Source organism: Chenopodium album, chromosome 5, assembly GCF_948465745.1.
Source record: "Chenopodium album chromosome 5, dcCheAlbu1.1, whole genome shotgun sequence".
NCBI lineage: Eukaryota > Viridiplantae > Streptophyta > Magnoliopsida > Caryophyllales > Amaranthaceae > Chenopodium > Chenopodium album.
The window spans coordinates 62,932,065-62,948,702 of record NC_137838.1 but is presented as its reverse complement, the minus strand read 5'-3'; the positions used below and the strand labels follow the sequence as shown (position 1 = coordinate 62,948,702).

At 38.3% G+C, this 16,638-nt stretch overlaps 1 non-coding gene across 1 annotated transcript; it reads right to left on the bottom strand.

Moving 5' to 3' along the window:
• Positions 1-290: 290 nt before the first annotated feature.
• LOC145633372 (small nucleolar RNA R71) lies at positions 291-397 on the bottom strand. The gene has a single exon (XR_014112702.1). It is a non-coding gene; the product is annotated as a small nucleolar RNA R71 (small nucleolar RNA).
• Positions 398-16,638: the final 16,241 nt, after the last annotated feature.

Sequence of the window (16,638 nt, the reverse complement as noted above, 5' to 3'; positions counted from 1 at the left end):
AATTTGAAACTAAACCTCGATTTATAACGATGATAGAGAGGAAGCAATTTATTGGAGCCAAGGGTGAAGACCCGAATCTTCACATTGCCGACTATTGTCAATATTGTAACACCATCAGGCAAGCCGGGGTCACTCAAGACCAAATCAGGGAGATTCTCTTTCCCTTCTATTTAACTGGAAAAGCTAAATTGTGGTTTAATGGCTTGAATAGAACTACACTTGGTATAACTGACTGGGAAACTCTTGTTTTGAATTTCTATAACAAGTATTATCCTGCAGAGAGAACAGTCGTTCTACGGAATGCGATCCAGAACTTTGCCCAAGAAGCCGATGAATATTTATATGAGGCTTGGGAGAGGTTCAAGGATTTACAAAGAGACTGCCCTCACCATAATTTAGCGCAATGGCAGTTAATCCAAGCCTTTTATAATGGCCTTGGAAATTCTTCTCGAATAATTTTAGATTCTGCAGCTAGTGGGAGATTTATGAATCTTGATGTTGAAGATGCAGGTCAGGTTATTGAAGACATGGCGATACACAATTCCCAATATGGGAACCCTAGAAGATTTTCTAACAAGGGGAAGCATAGTGTCGACTCTGTATCCTTTTTGCAAGCTCAACTGACCTCTATTTGCCAAAAATTAGATAATATGAGCACTGCCAATGTAGCTAATGTTTCTGCAATTAACAATAATTCTAATGAGGCTTTCTGTGAAAATTGTGGTATTGTAGGTCATTGGGAGCAAGATAGCAAGAGTTCCGTGGAGCAAGTTAATGCCTTTCAAGCTTATAGGCAGAATAACCCATACTCCAACACCTATAATCCTGGGTATCGGAATCATCCGTACTTTTCCTACCGGAGCACTAATGTTCAAAATCCACCACCACAAGAACCACAGGCGCCACAGCAACAGCAGCATAAATATTATCATCCCAATGCTAGCCAGAAGAACCAACCACAACAACCCTCCTCATCTTCTGACCCTTCTCTGGTGGAAATTAGAGCAATGTTGGTTAATATGCAAAAGCACATGGAGAGTAAAGATGCGACAATTGATCAAATTCTAGCACACAATAAAATTGTAGACAATCAAATTGCGCAACTTTCCGCTACTCTACAAGCCCGCCAACAGGGAGCTCTGCCGGCACAGCCGACCCGGCCTACGGATCAAGCATTTGCGATTACTCTAAGGAGTGGTTCAAACTATGAAGGTCCACCTATGCCCAGAGTTGATGAACCTGTTTTATTAAATAATGCTAATCTTGATTCCGTTAAACCAAACAATGTAGTGGACAGCCCTGCAGGGCTAAAGGATAATACTAACATATCTAATTCTACATTGCAGGGTACGACTCCAGAGAAGGTGGCTACTCCAGATAAGGGCAATAATGCCCCAAAGCCAATTATCAAACTCCCATTCCCCAATCGTCAATTGAAGACAAACTTGGATAAGCAGTTTGGTAAGTTCCTGGAGGTGGTAAAAGATTTGAAGGTAACAGTTCCCTTCACTGAATTAATCACACAAATCCCCTCGTATGCAAAATTTATGAAAGAAATATTGACAAGGAAAAGGTCTATTAGTGAGGTGGAGACAGTAGCTTTCACTGCAGAGCGTAGTGTCGTACTTCAAAATAAATCTCCACCTAAATTAAAAGATCCGGGTAGTTTTTCTATCCCTTGTCATATTGGCAATCTCTTGATTGATAATGCATTATGTGATTTAGGTGCTAGTGTTAGCGTCATGCCATTATCTGTTTGTTCTAAGTTAAACATGGGTAAATTAAAAGCTACCAATATAACTCTACAAATGGCCGATCGTTCTTTCAAATACCCGTTAGGTGTTTTAGAGGATGTCCCCGTTAGAGTAGGTAAATTTTATATACCTGTAGATTTTGTTGTTCTTGATATGGCTGAGGATATGCAAACCCCAATTATTTTTGGTAGACCATTCCTTAACACTGCAGGAGCAGTCATAGATGTAAGAAGTGGTAAGTTAACATTATCAGTAGGGGATGATAAAGTTGTTTTTAATCTGAATAATGCCCCTAAAAGCTCCATGACTTAGGAGAAATGTTTCAGTGTTAATGTGGTTGAAAATTACTCTAACAAGCCCCAAGCTCTTGAAAAAGATCCCTTGGAGGCGGTATCTTGTGTTGCATCCCTTTCAGATGAGATAGACAAATGGCAGAAGGAATTCGATGCAATAGAAAGAGCACTTTACACCGTTGGTCTTGGTTTCGAAGATGAAAAGGTGGAACCGATCAAGCAAGTTGTGCAATTCGAGCCTACGGTAGGTATCCCGCCAGATCGAGTTGCTAGTATTGAATACAATGACAATTTGAAGCAATCCTCGATCAAAGAAGGATCTTTGGTGCGTACCATTAAAGATCCCCCAGTCCAAGTTAAGGAGGATCCACCAGATAAGGTGGTCTGGCGTCCCACAGGGTATGTCAGGAAGCCGCATCGCAGCCTAAACACCGCTAGACCGGGTGAGAAACCACCCGATCAAGCGTTAGGCCAAGGGTCCTAGTTATTGTACTTGGTAAGAAGGTCGTGCGGGACCTTGATAAACCAGCGCTTTGCGGGAGGCAACCCGTATTTCTTGCTTTCTAGACTAGTTTTACTTTTTCTTTATTTTTATTTTTATTTTAGAGAGGCGAGGAGAGTGAAATTTTACCATTTATAAGTGTTTTTGTACAGGCATAGGTTTGAGAGGTCAAGAGACTTAGAAAAATTTGAAGACGAAAAGAAATCGAAGAAGAGCTAAGGACATCTGATTGGGCACGGGCCCGATCGGGCAGAACTCGCCCGATCGGGCGCGTAAGCAAGGATAATTTTCAGCTTTTAATTTCGCCCGATCGGGCGTGGCTGCCCGATTGGGCGCGCATGTAGGGCTGGAAATTGGAGCTTATCTCGCCCGATCGGGCGAGGTTGCCCGATCGGGCGCGCAAGTGCAGTTGGAAACTCGAGCAAATTTCGCCCGATCGGGCGAGGTTGCCCGATCCAGCGCAAATCGAGTGAAGGAAAAGAAATGTCGGGCGAAGCTCGCCCGACCGGGCGAGTGAAAGGGCGAAATTTTCGTTCGTGTTCGCGCCCGATCGGGCGGAGCTCACCCGATCGGGCGGAGCTCACCCGATCGGGCGGAGCTCGCCCGATCGGGTGCGCAACTAAGGTTCTGGGTTTCAACATTATCCGCCCGATCGGGCGAGTCTTGCCCGATCGGGCGCGCCTTTTTGGCCGTCCTCTATATCCATTCCCCTTCCTTCTTTTCTCACTTTCTTCTTCTTTCATCTTCTTCACCATTACTTTCTCTCTCTAAAACCTCCATTTTCATGCCTTCAACTACACTTTCAATCCAAGATCTTCTCAAATCCATCCATCAAAACCTCAAAATTCTTACATATTCTTAATCCTCACATCTTCCTCTACATTTCCCACCTATTTTCTCCCACTTTCTCTCATACTTCCTTCAAACCCTTAGAGAGAGAAAGCTCCAAACATCAAATTTTTCCACATATAATGACCTCAAAACGTTCAAGGTGTAGGAGTTTATAGGTACTACGCAGCGGAAAAACATGAATCATATTCAATCAAGTACCAATCCCAAGAATCACATGCATAACACACAAGACACATAATCATACCTTTGACGCGTGAATTCCACGAAGCTATTCGACAGGCAAATCAGGGAGAGAATAGAGCCCCAAGCGTTGCTCCTCTACTTAGTCCACGAGATTTGAACGAGTCGTCCACCAATACTAGATTGGTCGAGTGATTGAGGAAAACCGCTATCACCACCTTTACGGACAACCGACCACCGCACGAACCAACACCACCACGACACACCACCGGCGCTTAGGAGGAGGAGAGAGCCGTGAGAGAGAGAGGACTTTTAGAGGGTTGGGTTTCGTGTTTGCTAATTAGGGTTTGATGATACTGATCAGTTAATTGCTTACTTGCTGCAAACCTAGGCACCTAGTCTATTTATAATCTCATTATAATTAGACTAGGGCACGAAGCCCAAAACCACTTCTTAATCCCCATATGGCCGGCCACCTAGAGTGATGAGGCCCATGATGGGCCTCGTCCTCTAATTCTCGATCTAGCCCCTTTGTGTGACCTTATAGGATCCGTCTAATTGGGCTTTGGCCTATTTTACTAGTCCAAAGATCGTTAGTACCTCTAGCTATGGCAAAACGACGACCCAAATGTACGAACTTAATTATCTCCATAATTTGATCCATTTATATATCTAGTAATTGCACACGACGAAGACATAACTCCTTCAATCTCCCACTTGTCTGAGACAAGGGTGCAATATTCAAATTCCTTAAGTCAATATATGTGTCGATTTGATAATATGATTGCATCACATGTCGAGATCATATTAATCTACAAATCGTTTCTTGAAATCTGAGTTAGAATTACAAAACCAAATGATTACTGTGTAATGCATTTGAACGCGGCCACGTATTTTCTGAATTCTTTCTCTTCAAGCGGCCATGACACATTTCCTAATTTAATAGGTAGACTCTATCCAATCTTGTGGCAACATGACTCCCACTCAACTTTTGAAGTAACCAGGAAACACCCTTTATAATCTCCAGTTACGGCTAGACGTTTGAGTGTACCACAGTCACAACATCCGTTGAATGAAATCAATGTTCCACTCATGTCAAAGGAATCCACTAATATATACGGAAGCTCTATACTTGAACTTCAAAGTAGGTCAATAGTTCGATCATGCATCATTCATGCATATCCAAGTGATTGACCGAGCATCACTATGCCCCTATAGCCCATGAAACTGCGCTATCCAATCAATCTTACATGCTAGTTCATTTAATGAAATCATTTATGTCCACTTTAATGATCTCGAACTAGGAACTTTAAATAATGTATGAATTTTGTTCACCTATGGGGTTTCAATTCACCAGTTCATCAACCTGATGATCCCATCAATTCATAATTATTTTGGACATTTTATTTAATTTCCAAAACCATAATTAAATAAGAGAAATAATAATTTCTATTTTAAACATAATTCTGCAAATTAATGCATTTCTCATGTAATATGTTTTCTCAAAACATATACAACTTAAATTACATAACTTGCTTCAATCCTAAGACTTTAATATGACTCTCATATCTTAGTCCATGGAAGGGGTTTTAGTGATTTCTCACTCATAATAAAACTTTGCAGAACACGACCTTCCGCTGGTCAATGATCTCATAATTGAGGTGATATCTCATATCCTTTTGTTTGGATTTGTGATGTGACTCTGGCTCCTTTGTTCTTGGACAAAGGTGACCTGTTAGTCACATGACATTTTAATCCAAACTTCCTCTGTAACTATCCGACTATAGTTTAATACACATATTCTGACATTGAGTATGCAACAGTGCTCTGCTTTGAACTCTTCAAGCTCACTGTCCTTTTCCATCCAGACACAAATATGCATTTAGATCACCATCTAGAATCATCTTGCCTGTTTGAAAAAATTGCATTTGTGTAACCTTTTGACAATTTGCTTAAATTACCATTTAACACAATAGCTAGAAAAATTCCTTTTAGTGCTTCTCAAGTACTCAAGGACTTTTCTTGGTAATTCTCCGTATGCTTATTCTGAATTTGCTTGAATTCTGCTACACATGCACAAGTCATATGCAACATCTTGTTTTGTACATTTTATGGCATAAGTAATGGACCTTTTTGCAAAAGCATGAGGTACATTATCCATACAACTCAACTCTACTAGCTTTTGAAGGCACTGAGTCTTACTGAGTGTATTACCATGAAACATGGGAAGATATCCTATCTTAGAGTCTTGCTTCATGAACTTGTCAAGATCCTTATCAACATAATTATCTCGATTCATTCCAATCATTCTTCAAGATTCACATCATGGATTTTAATTCCCAATGTGTACTCAACATCTTCTAAGTCTATCATATTGAAACAATCTTTCTAACCATTGCTTGATTTATTCAAGCATTGATATATCATTTCATATGAACTGTATGTCAACTACATACTAGACTAAGAAGATCAATTGCTCCCACTAAACTTCTTGTCTCTACAAGATTCCTTTGTTCTACTAAGGAAATCAAATGTTTGATTTCCTAATCAAAACGAATGGTCCAACTCCTTAATGCTTACTTCAATCCATAAATGAATTTCTGAAGTTTGCAAAACTTTCTAGGAATTTCTGGATTTCAAATTTCTTAGGATGTATCATATACATTCTCACCATCAAGAACATTTCATGAAAGTGATTTTGATATCCATTACTAGAATAATCCGAATAGGCTTACCCAACTAATAGGTTTGACCCTATTTGTAAGACTATTATGGACTAACACATTTTTACAAACATGGAGTCCATACTAGATTTCATAGCTTTAAGCCATTTCCTGAGTTGGCATTTTCCAAAGCTTGCTTGTAGGCCATGGATTCCAATCATTCCAATAGGAAAATTTTAGAATCCACCTTTTCTCAGAATTTCAACAAACTGTTTGTTTTGATCCCAAGTAACCTACGATAGGTATGAGCGACAATAGAATTATTCTCTTCAACTCTTTGAAGTCTTTCATTCTAGTGGGACGATAGAAGCCTTACTAGTGGAATTAGCTTGCTTCGACACATGATTTATCAAATTAGCTGATTTCATATGCCTTCGTCTATGATGTAGTGTTATCCACATCTATTTGTTGCTCGTCTCGAATCTCATCGAGATCTAACTTTACTCCCACTTGGCTTTTTAGAAAGACATTCTTTCTATAAAGACACTATCGCTAGCAACAAACACTTTGTTTCTACGCGATTGTAGGAATAATACCTCTTAGTTTCCATGAGAAGACCCACGAAGAACTACATTTCTGATTTAGGGTGTATTATGTTATCGTTGTAAACATTTTGCATTGATTTCATAACCCTTAATCCTGTTTAGAAAATATAACTTTTGGAATATTTCCAAATCACAACTTTTATGACATCTTTTCTACTACTTTGGTTAAGTTTCTTGTTTAGTATATTCGCAATTGTTGTTGTTCGTCTAATGCATATCCTCAAAACGATATTTGTAAATCATTTAATCTTGGATCGAACAATGGCAAGCAAGGTTTGATTCATTTCTTCATAAACATACTATTTAATTGTAATGTTTCTGGATTGTGAATTAATTCAACAATTCCCTTTAGATGATCATTCCTTTTTGAGCTAAATATTTATCACAACTATCATATCGTGGTGTTAAATTGTTTATCTCAAACTGATTTTACATTTCATTTTTGGAATTTTGAACTTTTCAATGTTTCCAATCTTTACTTCATTAAGTAATTATCGATATATTTACTTAAATCGTTAGTAAAAGCAATGAAATTGCTAAATCTCTTTGCTAATTTTGAACTTATTGGTTCACATGCATCATATGTATGAGTACCAAAAGGTAATTTTAGCTTTCTTTACTCTTTCTACCAAAAGGCAACTTGGTCATCTTAACTTTTATCAAGCATGACTTCTAATTCTCAAGTGATTCATAATCATATAAGAATAAGAGTCCATCCATTAATTTGGATGTGCAAATGGTTAATGTGACCTATCCTTACTTTGTTGTAAGTAAGTGTACTTTAAATCATCTAAATTTACTTTTGTGATCTACTTATATCAATGCATAAAACAAAATTAACTCATATCTAGCAAAATGAAAACAATTTATTACCTTGGTCATGGATCAACACTTGTCCAAGCCAAGTAAACCAAATTCAGTATTCAAAACAAGAAAACCGAAATATTGTCTCATCAAAACTGGAAATTGATCTAAAATCATGATAAACTAATCAAAATTTAAAACTATGAAGCTATCTCTGGCCACTTAAATACTTCTAGTGAACCTTCAAGCTCCATTTCCTTGCTAGCTTCACTTATTTGCAGTTCCTGCACAACATCACTATGTTAAGCACTGCAACTTGGTATCATATACCTAAGTGAAAGTTAAAATGTTTATAACATTATACCTGAGGTTGATGCTCCATTCTTCTTGAGGAAGTCATGGTATTTCTGGCAATTTCGCTTCCAATGCCCCTTCTTCTTGCAATAAAAGCATTCACTTTCACTTGCAGCCTTGGGCTTTGGAGTCGTCTTAGGCTTCTCAGGAGCCTTGGAAACTTGCTTGCCCTTGCTCTTGGCACTAGCCTTTTGCCCCTTCTTCTTGAACCCCTTTCCCTTTTGAATCATAAGAACTTCCTTCTTAGGTTCCTTAGGGATTTGTTTCTCAGCACTAACCAGCATTGCATTCAATTGATTCATAGTCTTTGCAGTGGCAGTCATGTTAAAGTTCATGATAAACTGGTTGAAACTTTCTGGTAGTGAATGGAGAATGATGTATGTTGCCAAATCATCACTATATGGGTGTCCCAGTTTTTCCATACTTTGAATTAGGCCGATCATTTTGAAAACATGATCATGAACTGTGGCTCCCTTCTCCATCCTACAATCCAGAATCTCACGATGGAGCTCATACCTTTCAACTCTAGCTTGTTTCTTAAACAAAGATTTGAGCTCTTGCATGATTGAATAGGCATCCTGGTCCTCAAAACGCTTTTGAAGACTAGGCTCCATGGTAGCAATCATTAAGAAAGTAATAGGTATAGCTCTGTCATGAGTTTCCTTGTGCTTCTTGATCTCTACCGCAGTTGGATTTCTGGCAGAGGTCCTGGTAATGGGGTATCAATGATATCCTCTTTACCCTCAGATTTCAGAACAAGTCTTAGCATTCTTTCCCAAGTGGAAAAGTTCTCCCCTGTCAACCTATCCTTCTCAAAGAATGGTTGAAGGTTGTAAACGTTGTTGTCATTGTGGTTACGGCTACCCATCTATGTCAAAATAAGGCAAAGTTTAATAATTATGTTTAATTTAAAATTAAAGTACCATAAACGCATTCATTTGGTAACTTTAAAACACTTTATTTAATAATTAATTGATCCCAATTGAATTTAAGTGATTCAAAGATCCTTTATTTGTGCAATAATTGACCGGACTTTGGCCCTACCATCAACCATTACATTTTCAAGGTGAGTAAACTCTTTACTGATTACAACTCTTGTAACTCTTGGTTGAATAATTAATCATCACATGTTTAATTATTTCCCTTTGCTTCAAGGTTCTAAACTGTTTAGGTAACCTTGTTGACCACAACCAATTAAAAGTGTAAAATTTGTTTTACCCCACTCCCCTAAGATATAATATGACACCCAGCTTTGGCATGACCCATCATAAATATCAAAGGTTTCATCGGGTTTTTAATTGGAAAAGCAATCTCAATATTACTGGGACCTAGATTTATTATGTTGTGATTATTTAGTGAACTCTAGCGCATCATCAATCAACATAAATAAAATCTAACATGCATAATCTACTAATGCAATAAAGCATGACATAGTATGGCCCCTTAGTCCTAAGAAAACTAGAAATGAAAAAGCTCCCACTTGAATCATCATGGATCTCCATCCACCTTGCTCCTTTGGGCCTTCACTTCATGGGCTTCTTTGGACTAACACTATTTAAATAAGTATTCTATTTACTTTAAATAAAAGTTACAAAAATACTTAACGGTACGCAGACCGTATTTAGATTACAAAAATACATCACGATGCGCAAATCGTATTTAAGAATCTATGGGCCATACTAGTCTATATATAGCAACATAATATCATATATTATAAAAGTGTCATATAATAAATCACTCAACATGCTTGTCTAAACTACAACATCAAATTTTCATAATAAAGTCAACGCATTTCCTAAAATATCTTATATTTTAATCATAATTAGATAATATAATATATTATTCATGACCGTTTATTAAATATCATATTTTTAATTTAGTCATGAGATAGAATCAAATCATATTTTAATCTAGAAAGATAAATCATATTTAATCTTTCATGATTATCCTATCAAATTTAGGAGATTCTATCCTAATTATTAGCCAATCAAATAATTTTAGAATCAATTATATCCTAATCTAATTATGGGATAATCACATTATTTAAATCAATTATTATCCTTTTGGAATATGCTCAGAAAATCTTAGTCAATCTTATCCAAAATTAACCACTTTAATTAGGATAATTACCAATTTAACAACTTTAAATATGGATAATATCAAATATAACAACTCTTGAATATTTGATTTTATCCAAATAAAACCAACTTTATCTTTTAAAATAAAAGATCATATTTTCAAAATATTTTATCTTATCCAAAATAAAACTGATTTTATCCCAAAATAATTCACAATTATCTTGAAATAATTTTAAAATAAGATAATTAAAAAAAAATTTTTTTTTTTTGAAAAACCGTGACTGCACGGTTGCTGGCCACCGTGGTTGGCTAGCCGGGGCTAGCCACGGTGGCTGGCCGCTTTGCAGCAGCCACTGCCGCAAGGCAGCAGCAACCAGCAGCAGTGGCAGCCACGGCAGCAGCGTGCAACGCTTGCACAGCTGCTGCCTCAGCCACCAATACCGCCGCCCTCCCCTTCCCCTCCCTCTAGGACCGCCACTAGGTCGGCAGCCGCCGTGGCTGCGCCACCCAGCCGCGGTTGCCGACCACCTAAAATTCTCCTCTTTTTTTGTGTTTTAATTTAATTAAAATAACATTTAGTAAAATAAAATTAAATCAGTCCAAAAGATTAAAATTAAATCACATTTAACTTTAAAATTAGGGTTCTTCATAAAATTAATCCCAATTTAATTCTAACTTTTAAAATTAAATTGATGATCATACACAAAAAACTTTTATGCATAAATCAATCCGATTAAAAATATGAATCATAAAATAAATCGAATTAAATTAAAATCAAGCACAAAATTCATATTTTAGGGCTAGAATTTTCGAAAAATTCGAAATTTAGGGTTTAGGGGGTTCGAAAATTTCGAACAATTTAGGGCTTAAATTCGGTCTCTTCATGGCTATTTTGAGCATAATTAAATCACATTTAATCGATTCCAAAAGTTTAATCACATTAAATATAATAATTGAACCATAATTAGATTAATTTCACCCTCTTAATTGATTATAAAATTAACGTGGACATCAAATAATCGTATTATTATGATCAACCGCGTTCATGCAAGAGGCTAACTGATACCACTGTAGGAGTTTATAGGTACTACGCAGCGGAAAAACATGAATCATATTCAATCAAGTACCAATCCCAAGAATCACATGCATAACACACAAGACACATAATCATACCTTTGACGCGTGAATTCCACGAAGCTATTCGACATGCAAATCAGGGAGAGAATAGAGCCCCAAGCGTTGCTCCTCTACTTAGTCCACGAGATTCGAACGAGCCGTCCACCAATACTAGATTGGTCGAGTGATTGAGGAAAACCGCGATCACCACCTTTACGGACAACCGACCACCGCACGAACCACCACCACCACGACACACCACCGGCGCCTAGGAGGAGGAGAGAGCCGTGAGAGAGAGAGGACTTTTAGAGGGTTGGGTTTCGTGTTTGCTAATTAGGGTTTGATCACACTGATCAGTTAATTGCTTACTTGCTGCAAACCTAGGCACCTAGTCTATTTATAATCTCATTATAATTAGACTAGGGCACGAAGCCCAAAACCACTTCTTAATCCCCATATGGCTGGCCACATAGAGTGATGAGGCCCATGATGGGCCTCGTCCTCTAATGCTCGATCTAGCCCCTTTGTGTGACCTTATAGGATCCGTCCAATTGGGCTTTGGCCTATTTTACTTAGTACCTCTAGCTATGGCAAAACGACGACCCAAATGTACGAACTTAATTATCTCCATAATTTGATCCATTTATATATCTAGTAATTGCACACGACGAAGACATAACTCCTTCACAAGGACACAAAGGGGTGAGAGTTCGAGGGCACCACAGCCAACGGTCAACCCGAACCTTCAAATTCCGGGATGGGAGGAGGTTGTCATCACCTCGGAAGAGCAACGGGCTAGGATGATGAACCTCATCGATCGACAGGTAATCTCTACCCGTTTTATTCATCATCCCACACTAGCTAGGTTAGGCTTAGATAAATATGTGGAAAAATTGTTCAAAGGTATAGGCATGAGTGGTTTCTTTCAAATGTGTCATGATACGTATGACTATTTAACATTAGAATTTATTTCAAGTTTTAATGTTATTAAAATAAATGCACTAATTACTCATGTACAATTCCGATTATTAAACAACGATGTGAGACTAACTCTTAAAGAATTCGGAAAGTTGTTTGCTTTGAAATCGGATGATAAACCGATTGAACCCTCTCAAGACCACACCGTCGTGGTCTATACGAGGCTAACTGTGGAGGATTTAGTTAACCTCCAACATGCCAAAGGGACATGGATTCAACATCCCGTCCCAAAATTTTGGCAAAGATTTGTCGGCCTCACTATTTTTGGGAGGCATGAACCGGCGAATGTTAGGAGAGATGAATTGGAACTTTTGGCATCCTATGTAATTCCTACTGCCGAAAAATTGAACATGCCTCATAGGTAAGGATGGCAATAGATCTGGACCGCCCGAATCCGTGGATCCAGATCCGTTTTTCACGGATCTGGGTCTTCAAATTTTGAACCTGACGGATCCGGGTCAGATCCGGGTCCTACTGACAAAAACGGATCTGGATCTGGGTCTGGGCTCTAGACCCGGATCCAGATCCGTGGACCCGTTTTTTTTATTTTTCCTATTTAAAAAAACTAAAATTGTTTGTTTCTTTATTAAAAATGTTGATAATGTTAGTAATGATAAAGATTAACCCTTTCAATAGATGAACTTTGGATGCTCATATTATATACATCATCGTTGTTTTTTCACTAGTTCATATGTAACATCGTATTTTTTTTTTTGTTTATAATTTTAATTCAGAATATGAGTGTATAAGTTGGTTAATTTAGGGTTGAACTTAATAACCAACTACGTAAGTTTGAAATAAATTTTTTGACCCGAACATTACATATATTGCAAAAAATTAGGCAAAATATATTGGACCCGGATCCGGACCCGGATCCGTTGGACCCGACGGATCCGGGTCGGATCTGGATCCTATATACAAAAACGGATCTGGATCCGGGTCCATCCGGACCCGGTCCAGATCCGACCCGTTGTCATACCTACTCATAGGATAGCCAATCATTTCCAAAGGGCGGCCAATGGGGCCGAGGCTAGAAGGTCTAGGGCACCTATTTATTTTGGGGGGTTAGTGACCCACATTGCTAAAAAACACCTAGGTTGGAACCCGGATGGGCATAGGAAAGTTGTAGGATCAAACCTCATGGACCTAGCCTATTTAGGGAGTTTGAACTGGGTAGGTGACACTTGGTGGATAGTCCACCGACAATCGGGTAGGAGGGACCAAGCCTTCACCTTACCCAACCCCGCCTTGACCAAATAAGAGAAGGGGACGCTTTCTTATACTTTCGAGATTAACGGTCAAGGTGAGGGTCAACCACCTCACCCTTCACCACAACCCCACCAATCTCCCCTAGACCATTCCCCCACTCACCATTCACCACATTACCCACCACCTCCACCCTTCACCTATGGTATACCCACTTCCTCGGTCGACTATAACGTCGACCCCAATGCCCCCTATGACTTTTCGGCTTTTAGGAGCCAATTAGACCGTATCGAGATGGGGCAAGGGAGAGTTGAGGGTATGATGCAAAACCTAGATTCTAGGTTAAGCACCTTGGATGGGCGGGTAGGACACATAGAGAGGAACCTCGGGAGGGGTCTATACCCCATGTATGATGATTATGCTCGTCGGGGGGATATTCCCCCTGATTCACTTGCTCCCGATTGGTTATGGTGGTGTTGAACCGAGCCAGGGTGGTGCCGGCTCGAGTCATGGAGGAGGGTATGAGAGGATGGATGACGATGAGGAGTAGCTCCTCCTAGCTATCCCTCCCAAGTCAATGAGGACATTGCTTGATTTGGCTTGGGGGGAGATTCCTGGTATATATGGTAACCTTCTTTCTCTTTTCTCTATTTATTGCTTTCCTAGGTTAGTTTTATTGCTTTCTTATATATATAAAAATACAAAAAAATTGAAAAAAAAAAATCCAAAAATACGTTCTAATGAATTGTAAATTATGCTTCTCTATGCCCCTTACTTGAGAAAATTGTTTTGATTCTTGGTATTTGATGGTAGGCATTGTGGATTAGTTGATCATTATTTGATGTTTGATTGCCTTGAAACCTTAACATGCTTCAATTTTGTCCAACTACTTGTGAATATAGTGCTTGACTAGTTGATTTGGTAAGGAATGTGTGATAGTTCCATATTTCCTGGTATGTCAATGAGTTTGAGTATTGGTTTGCAACTATTAGTAACATTTATATGATTCATTATTATGCACATTGTGGAGGACGAAGGCATTTGTTCTTTTAGGTAGCCTCCAGACATTGTAGATACATTTGTTCCCTTCTTGCTACCCATGCTATTGCCTTGACTTTTTGTTTTTTTTATTAGCTACATTACAAGCCTATTTTGCCCCATTGGTTACTAGTCCCAAGCTTGGCTTGGGGGAGCTATTAGTGAGTGAGGTGAGGGAGTTTGTAGTGTGCTTATTATTTGCACAATTTGGGTGGGCTTTTGAGAAGTTATTTTGTTTTTTATCATGTTTATTTTTGATGAGTTTGAGAGTTATATTTTCTTGAAAAAATAAAGCATGATTTTATCAAAAAAAATGTGAAAAAATAAGTGATCTTCGAAAGAAAAAAAATGTATAAATGTTCTAGTTGGAGGTTGCTCAAAAGAAAAATAATTTTGAGCCTCAATGAAAAATTCGAGTTTAGAAAATAAAGTTTGTTTTAATTCACTCTATTTCATATTATCATATTTTGTGAGTGAAATTGTAAGTGTTGGGATTATTTATTATGATTGGAGTATATTTGGTTGATGTTAGAGTTGGTTATGTAAGAGATGTTGATCATTATTTATTTTGATCATGGGTTTCGATAGGATTTGGCTCCCTTAATGCATAGATTTTCTCTCACATACTCCCAAATTTATCCTACCCTTTACCCTAGCCTTACATTACAAGCTTTAAAGACATTCCGACCTTTGTGCATAGAATTGTATGAATGTGAAAGTGTTGTTTATCAATGCAAGTTATGATTTGACATATTTCGAGTCGACTAGTAGGTTGAGCGTTCATTGTTTTAAACACACGAGAGTGTGAGTTGGGAGGGCATTGTTCACATAAAGGAGTTGGATGGAGAGCGTTCGAGTACATCTTTTGCTCGCCAAAAAATGAGAGTTGAGTGCGTGAGCACTAGTCTTGAATTCTATATGCTCTTGTGGTTTGCTCTACTTGACAATTGTTAGGGAAGATTGGTAATTAGATAGATTTGATTGGTTGATTTTGAAGCATGTTTATTTGATTTACCTTAAATCGTTTGTGCTTGATTTTTACTTTTGGGGTGAAGCATATTTATTTATTCATTGATGAGATCTTTGCTTAGGGACAAGCAAAGGTTTGGCTTGGGGGAGTTTGATGTATCCATTTTATAGTAATTTACCCCCGTCCCTTGGTCATAATTAGTAGTGTTTTTGGCTCTTTCGAGCCACTTTTATTACTAATTTGTGTTTTCTAGTGTTTTCGTAGTTTTAGTTGTATTTTACAGGAAATTGTATTCTTGGAGCATTTTCCCGGGTTTTATGGATAAACTACGGAAGCTAGAAGGACACAACCGTTTCTGAAGCCCAGGATCGGTGAGAGCCGATGATTAAGGGCTCGGTATGAGATCCCGAGGTAATTGGACCGAGTATTCAAGACCCGAAGAGGAAAACCGGATTGGGCCGAGAAATAAGGCCCAATCGAAGTCCGAGCCTCAAAGTGGAGCAAGGGCCCGTTCGGGCAAGAGGTTGCACGATCGGGCGCGGCGCGGCGTTGGTGCTATGCGTGCTTATAGCGCGCCCAATGGGGCGAGCGTCTAGCACGATCGGGCGATGCTGCAGAGGAGGAACGCGAAGAAAAAGGCGAGCCTGATCGGGCGGCCCTTTGCCCGATCGGGCGCGTGTTTCTATAGGACCAGATTAGTTAGTTTTAATTTTTGTTTTAGGAAACGTTTATATATAAGTTTTGTACGGAATTTTGGTTATCTTCTTTCTTAGACTTTCTCTCTCCACTTAGTTTTCTCTCTCTTAACTCTTCTCTCAACTCTTGTTCTTAATAATTTCCATTAATACAGATTAGTTTGGTAACGATTTCTCTTCTCTTAATCTTAGTTATTTATTTTACTCCTTCCATAATGACTTGTTTTATTGCTTTGATTAGTTTAGTTTTTACTATGTTTGAGTAGTTTTCTTTCTAGGGTTATGGGGATCCATAAATAATATGAAGGGGTAATTTATTGTTGTTGATTGTCAATGCTAGATTAATTTCCTATTGATTGATTTAATGCTCTGTGACTAGATTTGCGCAAATCTTTTATGCATGAGTTTAACAATATTGATTCGAGATTCGACAGATGAAAATTGATGTTTAAGTCTAGTTTCAATAGGCAGGTTAATTTATAAATGGTTAGGTCGAGATTCGAAAGATGAGATATAATACCAGTAAATTAATTGTGTGACTATAATACGT